Raw genomic sequence first — 5,692 nt, forward strand, 5'->3', positions numbered from 1 at the left:
CTGGATGCTGGATATGTTATCTTCTTGCCATGGCCTCGGTGCCTTTCTCTAAGCATGAATTAAACAAACTACGATGCTTTCACTCAACTACCTTAATTTCTACTTTATTTCCAGGGGTTGTGCTTGGGTTGCATGTTGATAATGGGTAGGGAACTGTCATATTTCTGAAAAAAATTAAATGTTTTCCTGTTCATAGTTAAAAGTAAAAATGACCAAATTAATTGGCAATCAAAATATTATTGCATTTGTACGCCTCTCTTTTTAAACAAAAGTGCAGTAGTTCTTCAATGTAAATTTTTATACTCATGAGTGAGGCCCCTTCCCATTCTTTTCCATTACAGTCTGGCAAACAAATGTTGGGTACTATTGGCCCTTGTCAAACCAAAAATTCACTTTTCCACTCCTGCTCACCTACATCATAACTGAACTCAACACAAGATGTATCAAATATTTGAAACAGCGACACAACATGTTGTAAGTGTGATTCTCGCATCAATGTATAACTTTAAAGAGCTCATTTAAAAAGTTTTACATTTTAAGAAATAATTTGTGTTTTGTGAAGAGTCGTCTGATCCATCCTCGAGTAACAACGAGAGTAAATGAAGATGGCTATGTTCATTCTTACATCCAACTAGCCTGGAAATCCAGACCTAAATCTGAAAGATTAACGGTCTGGCATCGACGAATGAAAATCGGCCAGCTCGAGGGACGGCACCAAGCGTGCATTTGAAAATCTCACTGTATGCAACTGTGCTATTGGATAACACTACGACCAATCACAACAAGCCCCATACGCTTAGCTACCAGCGGGGGTAACTGGCATCGTCAACACCGTATCGGTACTTTAAGCACATTAATTTTTACAGACCACAGTTGAAGTGTTTACTGTATGTTAATTTCATTTCAGATTTTTATTTATTTATTTACTTTCTCCACATCAAACCACATTTTACACCGCATACAATAGTTGATATAAGAGTGAAAGAAATCTTAGTATACAGACCCATATTCCAAACAGAGACCATGTTCCCATTACATCGTTGATAGAATGGAAATAACTGATCCTGTATTGGTATCAGCACCAATACTTGAACTTTTTAACCAAATCAAATACATAGTAGGCAGTTCCCTTTCAAGGGAACTCACGTTGCGTCGAGATTGACGCTATGGGGAACGCTTTGCGTGATGATGTCTTGAAGCACATGTAAAATCAGTCCAATGGTGTGGTGGAACGTCAGATGCGGGTGACGTCACGAACCAGGAAGCTATAAAGCCTGCTCGAAAACAGAGAGCGTCAGCTTCTGTGTCTTCTCTCTGTGAAACTGTCCCGTTATTTGGTGTTGTTTGTCTTTATTTCTATCATATATATATATATATATATATATATATATATATATATATATATATATATATATAGTACTATGGCGAGCAAGCAGCAGTCCAGACAGTGTGTGCACCCCTGCATTTAACCGGTGGGGACACTCACGTTCTGTGTGTAGCATGTTTGGGTGAGGAGCATGCCCAGTCAGCACTCGAGGGTGCTGGCTGTCAGCATTGCGACGCACTTCCACTGCGTACGCTCCGATCCCGCCTGGGGTTCTTCCGTGAGGGCGCTCAGGCTCACATTCCCCAGGGCTCTGGTGCCGCTGCAGTCTTGGGGTTCGCAAATGGATCTATCAGAGGGGTTTGAGACGGGCCCAGCCTTATCTCAGCCTTCACCTGATAGATCTAGTGCCTCTTCTCGGGGTTTGGAAGCACGCATTGCAGTTCCTTCCGCCCCAATTGAGGCACCAATATTGCAACTATCCAGTTCTGAGGAGCCGGATTCGCCACCTCAGTCTCATGCATTTGAAGAGCTCTTAGAGGTTGTGACTAGAGCAGTCGAAAGACTAAGTATTGAGTGGCCAGCCGATAAGCAGGACGTTCGTTCGAAAAGCAAGCTCGACGAACGCTTCCTGCCATCTAGATCACAGCCTCAGCGCCGGAGCCTACCGTTTGAAACAGCGACACAACCGTTTTTTCCACACCGAGGTGATGAGATCGTGGGAGAAACCAGTTTCATATAGAGTATATAGTGCCCAGACATCTAATTATTCTGCTATATCGAACTATATAAAGATCAAGGTTATGGGGAGATGCCGAAGGTGGAGGAGACTCTCGCGAGCTATCTCTCTCCAGCAACGGCATCTTCCCTAAATGTTCCGGTGCTTCCCACTAAGCCCATCAGAGTAACATCTTCTCTGGTGGGCAAAGCTTATTCCGCCGCTAGTCAGGCTGCAGCGTGTTTACACACTATGCCCTTGCTGCAGGCTTACCAAGCGGAATTGTTGGGCAATTTAGATGAGGGCGGGGGTATTGATCCTGAGGTAGTGTGTGAACTACGTAGAGCCACAGATCTGTCTCTCAGGGCCACCAAGGAGACGGCTAAATCCTTCGGCCGTTCTATGGCAGCCCTGGTGGCTACTGAGAGGCATCTGTGGCTCAACCTCAGTAATATTAAGGAGAAAGAAAAGAACTTTCTTATGGATGCTCCTATCTCTACATCTGGTCTCTTCGGTAATGCTGTTAATACTGCTGTTGAGAAGTTCCAAGAAGCATCTATACAGGCAGCCGCCTTTCAAAAACTTCTTACCCGTCACTCTCATCATGAGGCTGCTGAGCGGGAGCAGCCTCAAACATCTAAAATGAGCTCTTCACATCGCGCCACTCAGAAGCAGAGCGTTTCCTCCCGTGCTCCCCCACAGAAATCACGGGGAAATCAACGGATCTGCGGACCATTATTATCGCCAAAAAGGCTGCGGGGAAAAAATTCTGACACCCGAGGGCTCAGGCCAGTGAGGGTAGTCCCCCCCCGAAACAGAGCGGTCAACACCTCCTTTTACGGTGCCCGTCTCCCTTCGGTGCCCTCGGTGGACCGTTCTGCCAACCCTGCCACCTCCGGTGCTTCAGGGCGGAGCAGTCTCCGGCGAGCACATATCTCAAGGATCACCCGGAAACGTAGTGGCCTCGGGATGCCCGCCCCCTCTGAGGAGGGTTTCAGAGCAGTCTGTTCAGTCGTTCCCTGCCGGTCCATCGTTACAGGGCGACGGACCGACTACTCAACAACAACAAAATCCAGAAACCAGTCTCGAGAGACTGGTACCTCTAGTAGAATTTTTGACAGCGTGGAAGCTACTGCCAAATCTTTCTCGTTGGGTCCTGCAGACTGTAGAAAAAGGGTTTCAAATACAGTTTGGGTCTCGTCCATCTCGGTTTATGGGGGTCCTACCCACAGTGGTGGACCCCGAGCAGGTTCTGGTTATGGAACAAGAAGTGAACACTCTGAGAAAGGGGCCATAGAATATGTACCTCCCTCCAACAGGGAAACCGGGTTTTACAGTTGGTACTTCATAGTTCCAAAAAAGGACGGGGGATTGCTTCCCATTCTGGATCTTCGAGTGCTAAACGAGTCAGTCATGCAACTCAAGTTCAAAATGTTAACTTTGAGACAGATCGTGCCACAGATCAGGTCAGAGGACTGGTTTGTCACGATAGATCTCAAGGACGCATATTTCCATATTTCCATCCATCCATGTCACAGGAAGTTCCTGAGGTTTGCTTTTGGGGGCAAAGCTTACCAATTATGAGTACTACCATTCGGCCTAGCTTTATCACCCCGCACTTTCACTCTGGCGCTGCACCTTCAGGGTATTCGCATCATGAACTACATCGCCGAAGGGTTGATTTTAGCCCAGTCGCATCAGATGGCGGTTCGGCATCGAGATGTCGTTCTCGCCCATATGAGATAGTTGGGGTTACAGTTAAACGCCAAAAAGAGTGTGCTTTCTCCACTTCAGAGGACCACTTTTCTAGGCGTGGTTTAGGACTCAGTGTCGATGCAGGCACGCCTGTCACCACCTCGTATAGAGTCCATTCTTGTAACTAGAGATGCACCGATTACAATTTTCTAGGGCGATTCCGATTTCCGATTTTTCATTGAGTTTGACCTGCCGATACCGATTTTAGCCGATTCCGATTAAATTTTTTTTAACCACTTTACAGCACACACAAATATTTATTTTCTATCTTTTCTTTAATAGAACATTTTGCATAGAACATAGAATTTTTTTTTAACAGATAATGTTAATAACTAATATAGAACTATATACATTACTCCTGGTGTGGGAAATTCACAGTGCAGTGTTATGGAAGAACCATTTCCTTCTTTTCACATTCAATATCAATTTCTTCTCTCATCTGCCACATGTCCAGCCAGGCTAAACTAGCACTCACTGTCAACGCTTGTACATGGCACAGAGAGGTAAGTTCTGGCAAGTGGAGCAAGTGCAGGGAAACGATTGGGAAACTGAATAATAAAAACAAGTTTAAATGGGTAAATTTTCTATAAATATTTTTGAGTCTTCATTTTCTTTTCTGACATAGCCTACTCCAGTTCTTGTTAAAACACACTAGACACAAATATGAAATCATATTTATTTTGTCCATCAAAAGTGTGCTTTCACTTTAATTGTGCGTGAGCAGCGCAGCAAAAATAGTCTCAGCGCCGAAACCCCCGCTCCTGCTTGACGCTCAGGCGTTGCTCCTGCTCCCGGTTGAATGCACTCATTGATTAACATGCACGCCGGAAAAAAATACGCGCCGCTCACGCTTGCGGTGTGAAACGGCTGTAATTCACGAGGTTTCCTACATGTGCGTTCTGTGTGCACGTGTGATGCTGATGCTGTGCAATGTTAATCATGCGGCGCCCGAGTGCATTTGACCGGCATATAATCGGCATATGTCAGACTGACCGGCCGGTCGCCGGTCATGGCCGATCACGTGAAAATCGGCCAATTCCAGCCACCAGCCGATCAATCGGTGCATCTCTACTTGTAACTGTGAAAAGTATAAAGCTAGGCCAGTCACTCACTGTCAAACAGTTTCAGAGACTGGTGGGCCTCATGGCAGCAGCTTCCAACATGATACCTTTTGGACTACTGCACATGAGGCCCCTACAGTGGTGGCTCAGGACCAGGGGGTTTTCCCCGAGGGGCAACCCATTTCGCAAAATCAGGGTCACGCGGCGCTGCTTACGTGCCCTGGTTATGTGGAAGAAACCCTGGTTCCTGTCCCAGGGCCCCATGCTGGGAGCTCCTTGTCGTCGCAAGCTGCTAACGACGGATGCTTCCCTCAAGGGCTGGAGAGCGATCTTAGAGGGTCGCTCAACTCAGGGTCTGTGGAAAGACCATCATCTCTCATGGCACATCAACCGCCTGAAGATGTTGGCTGTATTTTTGGTTCTCAAGCATTTTCTCACAGATCTCAGGGGACACCATGTTCTAGTACATACAGACAACACTTCGGTAGTCGCCTATATAAATCACCAAGGGGGTCTGCGCTCACGCCCGTTATGCAAACTGGCACGCCATATCCTCTTGTGGTTGTTGTACCTCAGAGCAGCTTACATCCCTGTGGCCCAGAATTTAGGAGCAGACATTCTGTCGAGACAGGGGCTGGCCCGGGGAATTGAGGCTCCACCCCGAGGTGGTGGAGCAGATTGGTGGATCTGTTTGCGTCTCGAGAGACGTCTCACTGTCCACTTTGGTTCTCCTTCACACATCCAGCTCCACTCGGACTGGACGCTATGGTACAGATGTGGCCGAGGCTACGTCTGTATGCTTTTCTCCCAATCGCTCTGCTCTCGGGAGTTCTG

The sequence above is a fragment of the Abramis brama genome, assembly GCF_963993115.1.
Source record: "Abramis brama genome assembly, chromosome: 14".
In the NCBI taxonomy this organism is placed as follows: domain Eukaryota; kingdom Metazoa; phylum Chordata; class Actinopteri; order Cypriniformes; family Leuciscidae; genus Abramis; species Abramis brama.